The following is a 17,454-nucleotide window of genomic DNA, read 5'->3' as shown; positions in this document are numbered from 1 at the left end:
CTTCCTGAACTGAGGGGCCCAGAACTGGACACAACACTCCAGGTGTGGCCTCACCAGTACAGGGAAAGAATCACTTCCCCGGACTTGTTGGCCACACTGTTCCTGATCCAGGCCAGGATGCCACTGGCCTTCTTGGCCACCTGGGCACACTGCTGGCTCATGTTCAGCTTCCTGTCAATCCAGACTCCCAGGTCCCTCTCTGCCTGGCTGCTCTCCAGCCACTCTGTGCCCAGTCTGTAGCGCTGCAGGGTTGTTGTGGCCAAAGTGCAGGACCTGGCCCTTGGCCTTGTTGAACCTCATCCCATTGGAATCAGACCAACTCTCCAGCTTGTCCAGGTCTCTCTGCAGAGCCCTCCTGCCTTCCAGCTGATCAACAAGATATTATGTAAAATGCATGGGTATCTACACCGATACACTGAACATCTTTATTCGGGTGGCCACCATGCTTGCAGGTGGTGGATGTGTCAGGAAAAAGTAAACTGAGACTCTTCTTTACAACTGTCTTGACAGCGTACTGAGTGTACATAGTGAATAAAAATTCATGGTTTAAAGCAGTATTGCTCCAAGTGAGAATTTTAAAGCATTTCAGCATATGGTCTCAGCACAATGCATTTCAGACTTAATAGCTTTTCTTCAAATACTTTCCAGCTCTGTCTTTAAAATAGTGTGAACTGCTTCTAATTGTACATTATTTTGGGAAAGTAAATTATTTTTAATATATAAACAGTCTTATCTGCTTTTTAATGAGTTTGATGGCAGTTCAACTTTACTTTCTTTCTTTTACTGTTACTGCATAGTAAAGGAAGTAATTCCTGAACTGGTATCCCATACACAGGTGGGGACAACAACCTACTTCATGAAATGCTGCTTAGATGTATTAGTTTTCAGTTAAGAGTGCATAATTTTATTTCAGTGACATCTTAAGAAAAACTAAATAAATTATATATGGCACTAAATGCAGTAATGACTTCAACCTGGGCAGAAATTTAAGAAAAGTTTAAGCAGTTGTCAGAAATGTGTTGGATTTGACAGGTGAGGTGACCAAAAAGTGTAAAGGAGACAAAATGTGAAAACTATGCAACATTTATCCCATATGAACTTCAGTCTCTTTCTGGAATAAACATGAGAATTCCTTGCTTTAATGTTGACTGGATATAATAACTAGGTTATTTTGATATAGATTTATAAAATCATGGAATGGTAATATTAGCTGTGTCTTTCTTCTGGTGACTATATTTTTGTGCTGCAGATGAAGGTTGGAACCTCTTACAATTGGCACAGAAAGAGGGAATTGGGGATTGCATGCTGGAAACCCTAGTATTTTAAGTTTACCATACTGGTGTGTGCTTTAGTCTGCTTACCTTTTCTCCAAATTGGGATGTATAACTTGGTCTAAAAGTTCCCTACTAGTGAAATTGATTTAATAGTAAGAAATTTATATTTCACAAACTCTACATGTCAGAATAAAAGGTGAGTTCTTGGACCAAGAAAATTTTGACCTCATGTCAACAACTCAGATTTTCAGTTTCTAGTAAATATGCTATGTTTATGTATTGACCTATGAACAATAAAATTCTAGCCTCACAAGTTGACTATTCTCACTTTCACTGTGTTGGTGAAATTTTAGTACATCTGCACTAATAATTTAGTGATTATTTTTTCGATTTTTTTTTGTTTTGTTTTGCTATGGTTACAATTTCCTTTGTAAGAGAATGCATATTCCTCTGTATAAAAATGTGCAAAGATGGTTTTCAGTTTCGCTCGCTAGCATCTTTTGGGGATGTCTTCTGAAGAGGTGTGACTTGATTCTATGATCATGCATTGGTCCAGAATCAGATGTGTGAATAAACAGTACAATGTAACTAGTTCTGAGCACTAAATAAGAATATTTGTTTCATCTTCCTTTCTGGACTAGATTGGGAGTTATACTTAGCCCAGTTAAACTTTTGCTCACAGAAGATTAATTTGTTTTTCACAGCATATTGCACAATATTTTTATTTTTTTCACAGGCTGATATGTAAGGGATTAGACCTAAGGGACCTAAGCGCTGCATTGTTTGGTATAAAACTTTGAGGCTCCAAATAAAATTTAATTCAGGAATTTTAGAACTCTTGGAACATTGGGATTAGATTTCATTTTGAAAACAAAGCTGGGAAGAGTTCTGAACAAGAGGGAAGCTGCAGCTTTGTTCCTTCTGAAATGCAGCCAGAGGAAGCATTGCTGCTGCAGTGTTCTTGTACAATAACTCTTTGGCTGAGCACCTCCCCAGGATGTGTGGAATGTAATTACCACTCATTTTTGGAGAAGAATCACAGTCAGTTCTTCACCTGTAGCAGGACTTTTAACCTCCAGCTAATTCCAAGCTCTGGGAAAAGGAGCTGTGCTCACTGGGCATCCTGGTGTCTCAGGAGAAGTTCATGGAGAGCTTGTGGAAGTCCTTCAATTTATTGCCTAGTGATCTTTGAGCAAGAGAAAGTCCCAGGTTCTGCTCCCTACTCTCTGGGCAGTTCCATGTGTTTTGGATACATATAATCACTAGACAAAATACACAAATAAACATCCCAGGTCATAGGAACCCATGGAGGGAGCTTCCAAATCTCTAATCTTCAGCTACCCTTTGGTAAGATGACTTGTTTTATTTAGGATATAGATACTTGTCTTTTAGAAGACAAAAAAGTTTTGGTTTCCTTATTGCTGTTTAATTTGTCCTTTAGCCAACATGCTGAGGAGGTATGTACTGCTAATGAAACACTTATGTGGAACTATCTTTACAAAACCAGTTCCCTTGACATTGAGCTGTAGACTGAGTAGCAGTCTGGTGCGCTATACTGCTTCACTGATCTACCCTTTGTAGAACACTTCTCTTGGGCCCTCTTAAAAGCCATCACACATGTTTCTGCCCCCCCATTACATTCTGAAACTGATACAGTAACTGGCTGCTTCACACCAATCTGAGATGGACACCAGTGTCTGATGCACGCTGCTGTACTGCATTTACTCCTTGTATGCTTGTATAGTTACAAGGGTTATGGCTGATTTTTTGGAAGTAATTCATTGCATCATGATCCTCCGTGTTTGTCACAATAAATAAAACACTGTTCTGGTGTCACCTTGGGGAGTTCACACCTTCTGGTGCCTCTTTTGGGGTTCTTGGGGCTGCTTTGGGGGGTGGGGGAAAAGCTGGACTGGATTTTCCGCTGGAGTACGGAGTGGAAGAAAACCCAGACTGAATTTTGGCCAGAGTACTGCATGGGGGAAAACCCAGACTGGATTTTTCAGAAGTACTGCATGGGGGAAAACCCGGACTGAATTTTGTCTGGAGTATGGAATGGGGAAAAACCCAGACTGGAATTTTCCAGAGTATGGAATGGGGGAAAAACCCAGACTGTTGTTTTCTGGAGTATGGAATGCGGGAAAACCCAGACTTGATTTTCCTGGAGTATGGAATGGGTGAAAAACCCAGACTGGATTTTCCTGGAGTACAGAATTGGGGAAAACCCGGACAGGATTTCCAAAAAAAAAAAAAAAAAAAATTAAAAAAAAAAGAAAGGTTGGACTTGATGATCTCAGAGGTCTTTTCCAACCCGGCTCATTCTATGATTCTATGATTCCTTCAGTCACAGACAGAAAGCAATGAAATCGTGGTTCCCTACATCTTCCATGAGTTTAGTGTCCTGCTTTGTTTTCCTCATACTTGGAAAAACCAGGAATCTTTGACAGCATGGTAGAAGTGGTCTGAGGACGCCTGTAGGCAAGACCCTTTGGCACACAGGAAGAGGTCTGAGAAGCATTGAACCTGTTTGCAGTAAGGTGCTTGTGGCAGCATCTGACCCTAAAGTGCCATTCAGTGACAAAAATCTTATTCCACCTATGCATTAAATCCTCACTGATGACATGGTTTTTGCTAGCATAAATTTTCAGTAGATTATTTGAACATACATTCTAATCTACATTGTGTTTTCCAGTACGTTCCCCAGCCTGAATGACTTTGGAGCCTAGGCCACTGGATGGACCAAAGAGTGTTTCTGTATCACCTCACATACAAAATTGTTAATTTCCTAAGTGTTTGCTGAGCTTTGTATGTAGGTTTTGTAGCAACTGAATTCAGAATGTACTAGCTATCACTATTACCCCATGTGGCTTATTTTAATCTCCCTCTTATCGGTGAAAGCCACAGTCACGCCTTTTACTGGTTCTCCTGGCATACTTGCCTGTTTGAAAGGAAGTGTGATTTAGTGCTGTTTGTAATGGTTTACAGTTTGCCTGCAAGGAAATAGCCTGAAACAAATAAATGTTTATCAGACTGTGAAAAATTTTTAGTGACCAAATACCAGCCCTAAAACTCAACTGCATTGAATTAATGAAATATACATAAAAAGCTTAGGAACTTGCATATTAATAAATTTATAAGCCAGCCAAACCTTTATAGCATCAGATACCAAGAAACTTTAAGCTTTATTCATTCTATGTTGATAATTTGGAGAATAAGATATTGCTTTCCTCTAGAACTTTGAGGTACAGTGTAAATCTCAGAAGCATGAGATTAGACATAACAGATTAAAATATGGTGATCCATCTGTTACCACAAATGGGATCTAATTAATTTCCAGCAGAAAGATTTCTGCATTTTTCAATCTGCTGAACCAAAAACAAAGTTAAAACTCTTGCCTCATGATAAAGGTTCTTCATCTTTTTCTGATGTGGAACATCTAGAAAGCAAAACCTTTCCAGGTTTCCTGAAGTTCTGTGCTTTTAGTCATTGTCAGCTCAGAATAGAGAGACAATTCATCTCATCTGATTCCAGTAGACTTAAAACAGGAAAACTTCAGAGAAGAGTACTAATAAAATCACTTCTATGCTAAAAAAGTTAGACTTGATCTATTACACATGACAACATGCAACCTCTTCTTAAACATACTGTCCAAGCGACCATTTTTGTTCTGTGATTAGTTAAATCTTTAAAACCACAACCTTTCCAGTTGATCCCTTGCTATTTCATAATATCCATCTCTCAAATATATTGAGATTGCTATATACATATAGCAACTGTCAGTAATGATGATGGGCTAATAGAAGTCCAGGTCAGTGTGCCAACATATAAACTGCAACTCGCAATATTTGCCCTTGAAAATATGCACTGGAATATTGTCAATTAGATATCATATGAAGTTAAGTACAATAAATTGAATCTAAATAAGCTGTATCTCTACAGTTTACTTACAGTTCCTTAAGGGTGTTGATAATTAGACTGATCTTTATATACCAGTAATGATACAATTTTTACAAAGGTATGTTCTAGGTAATATTTTAACTTTGCTGCTGTTCAAAATAACTTGAGTTCTGCTTTTGCACTAGCTTATACATTACACAGATACATATCATATGTATTGAGCAGCCATAATGACTATTAGACTTCACCTTTTTTGAAGTATATAAAAGTATTTTTATGACTATGGGCTAAACCTCTCCGAGATTTAATATCAAATGTTGAACAACATATGTGGCTTGAGTTTACTGCTGATGGCATAAAAACATACTTTCTGTAAGAGACAAAATTTTATTAAGGTATAGGCTCTGGAATTTATACTCTAATTTTTATTTTTGTTTTAAAGTTACTTAAATTTTTTCACTTGCTTATTTTTCTTTTCTACCATTACAAAATTTTTGCATAGTTACTTTTATTTCAGTCAATCACATGCCATTTTTATGTTCATCTAAATGAAGAAGTAGTTCCCTATAAAACTCAATCCATTCAAAATTCAGATAAGACAGGATTGCAGAAAATATTGTTAATTAAAATATTTTATATCGAACATGCAATAGCAGGGATTCAGAAAACATAAAAGATTATCCCTGCTCCTTCTAAAAGAGATCAGAGGAATCAACGTAGTACAATACAAATTCCCAGGTTTTCTCTTTTTCCCTCATATAAGTACAACTTTACTACTGGAAATTTTGCACACTCCAGAAAAAATCCCTTGTTGTGTATCTGCCTACTTACTGTTATGAATTACATGTAAGTAATTTCATTAAGGTATCACAATTCATTAGATCAATGGTATGAGATCATGACACTATGTAAACTAGCTGCAGCCTAAATTCAATAATGATGTTACACTGCCACTACTGAAAATGTGTGACCATAGTTTCAGGAACTAAAGTTTAGTTATTGCCTTTCATGCACAGATTTTCTTCTGAAGTTTAGTTTGATTTCTAAATGTATTCCCAAAAAAGTCTCATTTTTTCATAATAATCCTGACTTTTTTATTTATAAAGGAAAATAACCAATTTATATAAAATATATATCTACTGCCATACACAAAGTAGCAGGTAGTAAAGAAATGGGTGAAGGAATAGAGTGCTCCAAGATTCCCTTGCAATCTCTGAGGAAGCTTCCGACAGAGCAGTTTATTTGAGAGCAGATCTCACAATTCCCTTTTTATTTACATTAGGAGTCAGTATACAGAATTATCCCCTTTTTGTTAGAGTAGGAGGATTGTTTCTTCCCTTTATTTTTTTGAGGCCAAAAAAACAAGTGTGCTACAGGCATGTTCTCACTGGCATTTACATTGCAGGCCAGAGGAATCAACTGGAAGTCAGCACTTTTAGAGCTACACCTATTCATCATGGCAATAATGTTACTGATCAGTTATGCCATAAGCACTGAGAAGAATTTAGTGGGTTTAATTTACATCTTTTACAGGTACTGCAGATCTTCAGTTATTCCAACAGGACCTTTCCTATTTACACCTATTCATCTCTTTTCTGACTTAGAGCTCATTTGCGCTTTAACAAACAAGTGAATTTAACACAGAAACAAATTGCTAGCTAATAACCCAAGATCTCAGTGTATTCATTATTGGAATCACACTTATGCAAAAACACACAGAACACCACACAACAGTGAGTCACACACAACTGTTGGTAAAACAAATGCCAAATCCTCCTGTAATAGCTCATCTTTTTTTATCCCAAGCCTCTGCATTTCTTCAAAATAAGAACTTTGCAAGCGCTAAACCAAAGAAATATAAAATAAAAACTGAAGATGCTGTTCTATTTATTTCTTTTCTGAATAACTAGCAGAAGTATCTCATTATTTGGTACCAGTGACATTACTGACAGGTCACTTCATAGACTCTTACATGATACATGCTGGTGGGCAAAAATTATTAACTTAACAGCTACCATTGTCTTCAAACATTAGTAGAGAGGGACTTATTATCCATGTTCTTATAATGGTAGCAACAATACAGAAATACTGCTCAGGTGTCACAGATGCACTTGACCCCCGTAACCAAACGAGCAGCAGTTTGGTACAGGAGGTAAAAGCCTGAGCTGTGTCTGGACCAAAAACTCCCCTAGAAAACCTGCAACGGAGCAGAATGGTCCAGTGAGCATCGATGCATATGAGCCTGCAACACTGTCTGTGTGATTAACACATGGATAGGGGGTGGCTTTTCCAAGACTCATTTATCAAGGAACAAATGAAGTTGAGGGTAGAGGGAGTCTCATGCATACCTTTACATTGTATGCAATTGGACTATGAGCCAACCACTTTATTGCGTGGATACAAAACAGCCTAAACGAGCCTTCTTTGAGCTCTCCCTGCCTGACGGCCTGGCAGCACGGCAGTTATCTCCCACTGAGCTGGGACACCTCTCAAGGTTGCTCCTTGAGGCACAGAGACCTTTGTATGAAAGACGTGGATGAGTCCAAATTGAGTTCTCTCTAAATACCAACTTGACTGCACACAAGTGACTGTTGCCTTGAGCACACCTCTTGAGGTTTGATATTCCTTACCCAAGGCAGAGACCCCCTCTATTCCCAACAGATCTTCCTTAAGTTGCCAATTAGTTGAATGCTAAATTAATACTAATGAAATCCATGTAGTTAATTCCTTTAGGTATAAATCGTTGCTCAATTCAGAGATCAAGACTGGATCTAGCTACACCTGAGCTCTATCAGGAATTTAGAAAGCAAGGGGGTCCACTCAACCTCATGACTCAACAAGAGGGCCTCCCTTACCCTTTTGCATCTTTGGTCTTTGTGTAAATAATTCTAAATTGATTTCAACTCGATTTTCCTTTGTATGTTTCATTCATGTAATAACTAATAGAGTGAACTTTGTTAAATTACATGAAAAGTATAGTCCACAGGAACCTAAATTGGGATTTTTGAAGTCAGGGAACAAGTAGTTTAACCACTATATAGCTAGGCTTCTTTATTCTCCTAAATTTGTGGATATATCTGGTGTTCATTTCTTGAACACCTTTCTTAACAAGAAATAAACACCATTCATTCAAATATGGTTCCATGTATGAAAAAAAAAAAAAAAGAAAGAAAAAGAAGGAGGTAATAAAGCAGTGGAAGGAATCATGGTTTGTCTTTTTCATAACCCATAAAGACAATATCCCTGGAATGTTTTTATATGGCTGAACAAAGTCATCTTCAAATCCTTAATTCTCTTCAAAAGCAGATATTTTCTCCCTTCATCTCTTGTTGTGCTGTTGGTTTTAACTGTACTTTCAAAGAAGATGTTGCTTCATCTTGTTTCTAACGTCACATTGTACTAAATCATTACTATGGCTAGGAATGAGAGGGCCTCTGTGGTGTACTAGAGTGGTGTTACTCCCCAAGAAAAAGATGGATAGCCCAGCATCTTGTGGTGAATTTTGACAACACAACAGGCAACTCCACAATTCCTTTATATGACACATGAAAATACAAAGGAACATCTGGCTGTGGTGAAGCCAAGGTGTCAGGCACACTTTTCTCCAAACATGCTATTTCAAAATGATCAAGCATTATAACAGCTTCTTCCCTCAGGCAGACAAAGAGGAATGAGGACTGCAAAGACTCAGAAAAACCATAGGGAAAGTCTAATCTTGGAAGAAAAAAGTGCTCCCTTTATTCAAGTCCTTCCTAAAACATGATCTGCTGTTACAAGATCAATAGAAATCGCTTTATAGTATCTCACTGGTTACACATTAAAGTACAAGGCAGAACTCATCATAAGACAACCCACACAATCCCAACTCATGGTATTTTTGAGGCAACTGAATTGTGAAAACAAATTACTCTCATACAAGCTGAATATGCACTGATTCAAACACAACAGACAACATCCTGATCTCCAATCAAGGGATATTACCTCGAAAGAAAATGTCGGGTAGGCATTCAGGTGCCTTTAATATTCACTGGAATATAGGAGCCTACTTGTCCTTGATGACCTTCTCACCTCTCCAATGCACAAAACCACCTACCTTTTGCACATTTAGTTTGTACAATAGGCGGAACAGAATAGTAACTTTTCTTTTAGATAGGGGGTTTCAACACACTTTAAAAAAGAAACTGGGCCTCAATAGCGGATGAGGATGAGTGATCATTCTAGTCTCTCCCCACTTTCGTCAGTCATGACTAAGCATTTACTTTTTGTTCTATATAAAAAAAGTATTTGATCCTTAAAAAATATTGATGAAATATAATTGCCCTTTTTTTCCTCAATAAATCAAGAAGCCCCCTGTGTTTATAGCCCATTAATAAACTGAAGGACAGTTGACAAAGACTTAAATGATGCGTCCACACAGCTTCTGCAGCACATACGTTCCATCATATGGCTTTTCAAATCCCCCTTTACAGTAGAGAATATGCACTTTGCTGCACATTCACAGGCTTCTTTGGTAGAGCATGATGGAATTTTGTCTACCACTTGCAAGGGCACTCGAGGGAAGACATGAAAATGTAAACTTAGTGTTTTATGTCCACTTACTTCGAAAAGTATTCTATAGCTTCAGTATTGATTTGTGGTTGATGTCTTTTGGTTTTGATGTGATTTTTTTTTTTTTTAAGAAAAATAGGCTTTTCAAATATTTTTCCTGTTTGAGTGATGAATTCTATCACTTTTGGACCCTCTCTCACCTAAGAAGGGAAAGGGTAGCTAGTTTACTTGTCCAGGCTCTGCTGAGTTATCTGTCTTTTCAAATACTTCAGGCAAGAAGCCATTTTATGCTGTGACAGGTGGTGGCTCTCATCTTTCACATTCCCTGTAGTGATAACCAAAGCAAGGCAAAACGTTTACAGGCAAATAATAAAAAATGAATTTATAGGTTAGCAAGTCACTCTTTTGGGAAAGAATATAGAAACTGATCTTTTCACCCCAATTCTACACTTCTTTCAGTATCTTGCCTGAATACCCCATTAAAGATATTCCAAAAATAAGAGAAATCACCAGCACTGAAATGCTGACATGGTGGGTTTTCTTTAGGCATCCTTATTGGCACATAGTACATATTGTAGTTATTTGTCAAGAGAATTGAACTTTGAAGATATTTCTTGCCTTGGCTGATACCGCTCTTTTCACAATTTCATTTTAGCACTGCACCGTAGTGCACATTGACAGAAAAAAAGGCAGTGAGAATTAAGAGGTACCAGATGGAATTTACAGCTGAAGGGTGCACTAGGAAGAGCAGCTTAGACTTTTCTTTTGCCACCAATTTCGGCATCAGTCCACACTGGAGACACAGCTGCTGCTCTACCTTTCTCCAAGGCTCCTGATTCCATCACATTACTTATAACCACGCCACTCTCACTGCATTGAAGACTTTTCATACTTGCACAAATATTCTTCTGTCTAGAAACTTTTTCTCGTGCTATTGCCATGCTGCTTGCTGCTCTACAACTCAGCTCTGCTGAATGTGCTCTCCACTTCTCCATGCACCTCTTGGTCCTCAGTTCTCATTCTTATTACACTTTCTGACTCTGTTCAGTACTGCTCAGTGGTTATGCAAAAATGCCCATGTTTCAGAAGCGAGTAAAGTAGTGTTATAGGAAATGTGTGTGTGTGTGTGTGAGAAACGGCAACAACACAAAAACACCCTTAGAAGCTACATTTTGAATAGACAAAAGTAGATACTCAAAAGGTAAGTGTTCACATCTGAACAATCCCCTAGATTCCTTCAGGTTAAAATCTACCATTTCCCCAACAATCCTGTTCTCAAACAACATGCATTCTCAAACAAGAAACAATTACACAAAAACATTTAATGTTTTCTAGACTATAAAAATCCTCAGATTCCTAGACTCTTTATTTCTCTTTGCTTCTTTTCAACCCTGCTGAAGACTAGATGGAAAGCACTGGCATTGAAAAAGATTAAACAGATGCAAAACCAAAGCAGTCTGCTTGTGCAATGGACTGTGAAGAAAGTTGGTGATGCATGTTAAATGGTAAATAATAAAATCTAATTGCCATATAAATGTGCATGGCAATCCATCTCCCACATAATCAATGCTAGGCCAATTACTCTGCATGAGTGGGATGGTTCTGGTGGAGAGGTGAGGCAGTCAAGCACATAAAACGTCCTTCTTTTTTTTCCTGTTCTGACCACTTTTGTAGATTGTATACACCCCAAAAAATAGACAAAATCTAATGAAGCTGACAATTCCACAGCATATTATACTCAGATCTCTTTTTCTCCTGATATAATTTTTTCACTCTCTGCTTTAATACTCAACACATGCTCTTAGCAGAGCCTGTTTACAAAAGAGTGAGGAATTCCTCTCTACAACAGGCATACTAGACCTCAGAGATCAACATCGACAAAACTCTTCCTTTAGCTAGTACTTCAGCCATGAGTCTCCACATAAAGTTGCCAAAGAGCTGAGATGCTAAATGTTCTCATTTTGAATGTAGATTTGCAGAGGGTAACTTTTTATACCCTACTACTCTTGAGCATGACAATCACCTCCAGACTCAGGATATTCCACGAAGCTGCCCTTTTGCAAAAAGGACTGCTCAGTTAGAATATCAATGTCAATGAGAGTGGTGCTCTTGTACCCATGGCAGCACATTAGGACTGCTTCTTGGCTGGGGGGGTGTGTGTGCTAGGAAGCCATAGAATGTATTTATACTAAATATCCAGATTTTTAGGTAAGTTTTTAGAGCATCCATGTTTCCTGCATTATCCTTAGCATAACTTTTACTTGGTATTCCAGAAAGGCTTGAAAGAAATTCCACAATCATCAGCTGTAATAACTTGCATGCCAAAAGCTGTAGGAATGTAGGCAAATCTATCCATTCATATGTGTGTGAAAGACTAAGAAAAACAGGGGAGAAGAAGCAGAAAGCAAAAACCTTGCTCACCATTGAGTGATCTGACAAACTACTGCATTATTACCGACTTCACAGAACTCAGCACTAGAATATGTCTAATCTAGAACTACTGGAGTAGATTTTCAATCTTTTTCCCCATCTCAAAATTTTGGTGGTTTGGATACAATTTCTGAAGGCTCAGCACTGCCAGATTTATTTTCACAGCCTGGTAGACAGCACTGCTATTTAGACGCAGCATGTGACAAGTTGCAAAGAAAGGAGGATAAAGGAATTCCCATTAGAATTCCCATTACACAAGGTTGTCCAATTGTTATCTGCCCCTAGAACTTTGCAACATAGGAAGCCTCAAAGAAGAGTTCTCAGTTTTAAGTCTCTTGTTTTCCTCTGTAGAGAGCCTGCTTTCCTGCATTACCACGAGGGCAACAGCTGCATTTGCCACTGTCTACTCCAACAGGTCACATTGGGAAGATCTATTTGCTGTTGACAGTATTTGGAACTCTGCATTTGGAACAGATTATTTCTGCATGAAGAGTTCACAGCCCACTGGCAAGGTCATTACAATTAGCTCAAGCATGATTATTTGAGAAATTTAAGCATTAATACTTGTCCATTTGTATAAATTTGTGTTTTATATAAAATACTTTTCCATGCTTCTTAAAGCTTTGTTTCTCTAGTAATAGAAATATGAAGAATCACTGCCATTAATAGAGACCTTGGAATATAGAGAGAAACATATAATGAAACAGCTATAATGATTGGCTCAATATAAAACAACATAGAGAAATACTACATGAAATCGAAACAATTTCAATTTCCATTGCTGAAAGAGGAAATCTTCTTTATGATTGAGACAAATTTAGCTCAGCATGAACAACCTACTTTGACAGGCAAATGAAATATCAATAGATTAAGGGACTATTACAAATCATCAATGAATATTCCAGGCTAGTAGATCTACTGATAATTTGGTTAATTGCATTAAAAGTTTACAAGGATGAATTAATTGCCAAGCAACTCTTTTTGTGCATAGAAGAATTATAACTCAGTGCATTTGTAAAACTACTGAGGTGATACCGGAAATAAATATGACTACTTTTTTTTCCCAAATGTTTCGGACTAGTCTGTTTTCATGTTATTGGAAAAAACAGCAAGTGAAAAAGCAAAGGTATATAGCAGCAGCAGCCCTATCTCACAAAGGAATAGAGAAAGCTAGAGGCCAGTGAAGAGCTATGGAAATAAAACAGACAAGAAGATATCTAGACAGGGTTTTTTTAATCCAGGGAGGTTGATTCTGATGTATGTTCTAATATGAATAGTATTTTTTGAGGATGAAGTGATATAACAGCACAGAAATAACATATGACTTACAATGGACTCTACAACTGATGTTTGGGAAGGCCATGTGAAAGATGATGACAGTGAGACAAGCTGAAATTATTAATGTCAATTCAAAAAAACAAGTCTTAAGAACATATGAAGTGATGCACAGGCAGCAAAGGTTAACCCAAAAATGTTTAGTTATGTAGGACTTTTTTACATAATGGTGATTTCCCTTAAAAAAGAAAATACAGCCATCCCAATATCAAAACTAGGATGGCTGCAGATAATTCTGGAGGATACAGCATATCTGTGATCAGAAAGTTTAAAATAGGATGGAATACTGAACTACTGAAACTACCAACTCATACAAAAGTTTGTAACTACTTATTGTTGAATCTAAAATAACAGCAGTGTTCCTTAGTTTCTTGTTTTGTAAGACTCCATTCCACTTCTCATTTCAATTTATAACAGTTAAAATGCTAAAATATTTTAATTTTCTGATGTGTATTTCAAGAGAATTATGATTGGATTTCTGTAGGTTTTTGTATGTTTGCTGTCTAAGAAAGTGTACAAACACTTGGGGATTAAATATTGCCTATATGTGTAGGAGAGAACCAAAGGGAAGATTAATTCCTAGTAGGTAAGTGGATACGAAGTATGCTTGAGGATGCCCTCCTCCTCGAAAGCAGATCATGCATCTTCAAATACTTTTAAAATAAAATAATTTCTAACAGAACTACAGTTTCCCACACCACAGGAAATAAAATGTGGAGAGGGAAGAGATATATAGGTATTGTAAAACCTACAGTCTCAGCAAGGGAGACATCTTTTCTTTGGCAACAGTGAGGAACAAGAATCATATAATGGTTTGAGTCAGAAAGGACCTTAAAGATCACCCAGTTCCAACTCCCCTGCCATGGGCAGGGACACCATCCACTAGACCAGGTTGCTCAGAGCTCCATCCAACCTGGCCTTGAACATTTGCAACTTCTCTGGGCAACCTGTTCCAGTGCTTCACCCCCCTCACAGTAAAGAATTTCTTCCTGATATCTAATCTAAACCTACTCTCTTTCAGTTTGAAGCCATTCCCCTGTCACTACATGCTCTTGTAAAAAGTTCCTCATGTCCTTTTTGTGGGCTTCCTTAAAGTACTGGAAGGCTGCAATTAGGTCACTCCAAAGCCTTCTCTTTTCCATACTGAACAAACCAAATTCTCCCAGCCTTTCCTTACAGGAGAGGTGCTCCAGCTCTCTAATAATCTTTGTGGCCCTCCTCTGGACTTGCTCCAAGAGGTCAATGTCCTTCCTGTGCTGAGGGCCCCAGAGCTGGATGCAGTGCTCAAGGTGGGGTCTCACCAGAGTGGAGTAGAGGGGTAGAATCACCTCCCCTGACCTGCTGCCCTGACTGCTTTGGATGCAGCCTAGGATACAATTGGCTTTCTGGGCTGCAAGTCCACACTGCCAGGTCATGTCCAGCCTCTCATCCACCATCACCCCCAAGTCCTTCTCAGCAGGGCTGCTCTCTATCCCTTAATCCCTCAGCCTGGATTGATATCAGAGGCTGTCCTGATCCAAGTGTAGCACCTTGTGTTTGGTTTTATTAAACATCATGAGATTCCCACAGGCAGTTCTCAAGCTTGTCCAGGTCCCTCTCAATGGCATCTTGTCCTTCAAGTGTGTCAACAGCACCACTCAGTTTCGTGTCATCTGTAAATTTGCTGAGGATGCACACAATCCCTTCATCTCTGTCATTAATGAAGATATGAAATAACACTGCTCTGAATATGGAACCTTGAGGGACACCACTTGTCACCGATGTCCGCTGGTACTCTGAGCCTTTGATCACTACCCTCTGGATGTGACTGTTCAACCACTTTCTTATCCATCTAGCAGTTCACTGCAATTTGGAGAGAAGGATGTTGGGGGGCATCCATGTCAAAGGCTTTGCAGAAGTCCAGACAAATGACACATGTAATCCTTCCCTTGACCACTGACGTATTTACTCTGTTATAGAAGTCAAATTACACTTTCACTTGTAATTCTGTGCCCCCTCAAGGCTACTAAAACCCCTCAGAACATAAGAGCCCAGCATTAAGTACAGCAAGTAAAAATTCCTTCCACCTAACTATTTTGGTCTGTGAAGGCCTTGAATTCCAGCCGTCCTAACCATCTGAGCTGTACTGAAAGCAGGGCAGGGAATCTGCTCTTAAAATATATAAAAGGAAATTTGCTGTGTAACTGAGTGCTGGCAGGCTTGAGCTGCATTGCTTTTGCTGGTAAGACTCATTTATCTTTACAGGTTATCTGCTAGAACTGCACCCGAGTACACTTTGCTAATTTTCTCTGCTGGGAAAAATAACACAGTTCTTGGAATCCAAACACAGAATTATTTTCACTCATTTGTTTGTCTCCAACTTGTAATTTACCCATCTAATTACAGCAATAATTAAGCTGGAGAATTTAATATAAGTGTTTCCACAGGTACCCACTGAAATTGTACCAGAGGTTATGGAGGGTACCAACATCTTTAATAATGAACTTTCTGTGTTATATAGCCAAATCTTACGCCCAAAAGGAAGCATATTGGAAATTCTCTCCCATACTTTTATGGAAGCTGTCTGCTTTCCCAGACAACTTCCATGCTGTGCAGGCTCTACAACACAATCTGTGTCTTATCTTCACGCTGAATTCACTGTGTATTTGCAAAAAAAAGCATATATGAGATTTATCTTTCCAGGATTGGCTTGGATTTCAGCATAAGAAATCTGGTAACTCTACAATTATTCAGAAAGTCTAGAGATTCTATATTTTCTGTACAGATTTATATTTTACTTAACTCTGGTTAAGCAAAACCATTGATACCAGTAGCAGGCAGTGGAATTTTGAAATTGCTTTTTTGCTAAGACTAAAATAACACAAGACAATGAATTAACCGTAACTACTTATATCAGGAAAGTGTATGGAGTGTTTATAGCATAACAGAAACATGTCATTAAAAGAAAAACTGACATAAAATAGAAATGAAGAAACTACAGGAGAGCATTTCAACTGAATACAAAGGAAAGAAAAACAGAAATGAAAGGCAATTTTTCTCCTTTTTAGCCTGCTGGCTAAAGAGAATCATCTTGAACCTCTCCCCTCAGATATCCAACCAAAATTCTCATGATATACTATGCCATATTTAAGAGAATCTGACTGAGCAAAAATATAGTAGCCTACATTAAAAAAAATAAAATTAAACATACTGTTATGGGAAGACAGAGGTGAAGGACTTGTGTATACTAGAACAGTTCAGAAAGAAGCTTGCTATATGTTCCTGCACTGAATATGTCAGGCTTGTTATTCTTTTACTATACACATTCCCTGGGTGGTGAATAACAGAAAATCAGCATCTAATACAATTCATCTTCCTAGCTTCAAATCCCAGTATGTTTTTTCATGCTCCTCATTTCTTTTTTTTCCAAAGGAATTCAAGGTTAGAAAATGCAACAGCTATGGATACAGTTTTACTTCAAAAGTGTAAAGCAAAAGTAGAATTTTCAAAGTGCAGAAAACAAAGGAATGATGGATTTTATAGGTTGTCCTCGCTGATGAGCTTTCCCTGGGACTGGGCTGAGCAGCGCATTCAGTGAGATCACAGCGCTCTCTAGTGCCTTTACTAAGCACATGGCACAAACTTTTATTTTCTTAAATAAGGCAACATACTAAAATACCACACTCGGTTTGAAAAATATGTAGAATAAAGTGACTGTGTCAAGTTAATTATCAGTTCGTAACAGGATTATTTTTCCTACCCATATCTAATTTATCTGCTAGGAAGAAACTCGAACACATGAAATACATATACATATGCATAAGTAGTACTTGCCATCAAAAAAAAAAGTGGAAGAACAAGGTGGATTCTTTGTCTACAGCATCAAAATACCGCTGAAATATTATGCTGTCTCAAAAACATTGACAATATTTAACAGAATGCAAAAATGAGAAATAACAGCACAATTTTCAAATACAATTTTAGGAATGCA

The 17,454-nt window shown here is 38.0% G+C and overlaps 1 protein-coding gene across 30 annotated transcripts in view; it reads right to left on the bottom strand.

Moving 5' to 3' along the window:
• Positions 1 to 17,454, bottom strand: part of NRXN1 (neurexin 1) — a 711,718-nt gene that overhangs the window by 361,309 nt on the left and 332,955 nt on the right. The window lies entirely within an intron of this gene.

The sequence above is a fragment of the Chiroxiphia lanceolata genome, chromosome 3 (genome assembly GCF_009829145.1).
Source record: "Chiroxiphia lanceolata isolate bChiLan1 chromosome 3, bChiLan1.pri, whole genome shotgun sequence".
Taxonomy (NCBI): domain Eukaryota; kingdom Metazoa; phylum Chordata; class Aves; order Passeriformes; family Pipridae; genus Chiroxiphia; species Chiroxiphia lanceolata.
This window is presented reverse-complemented; position numbering and strand designations above follow the sequence as displayed.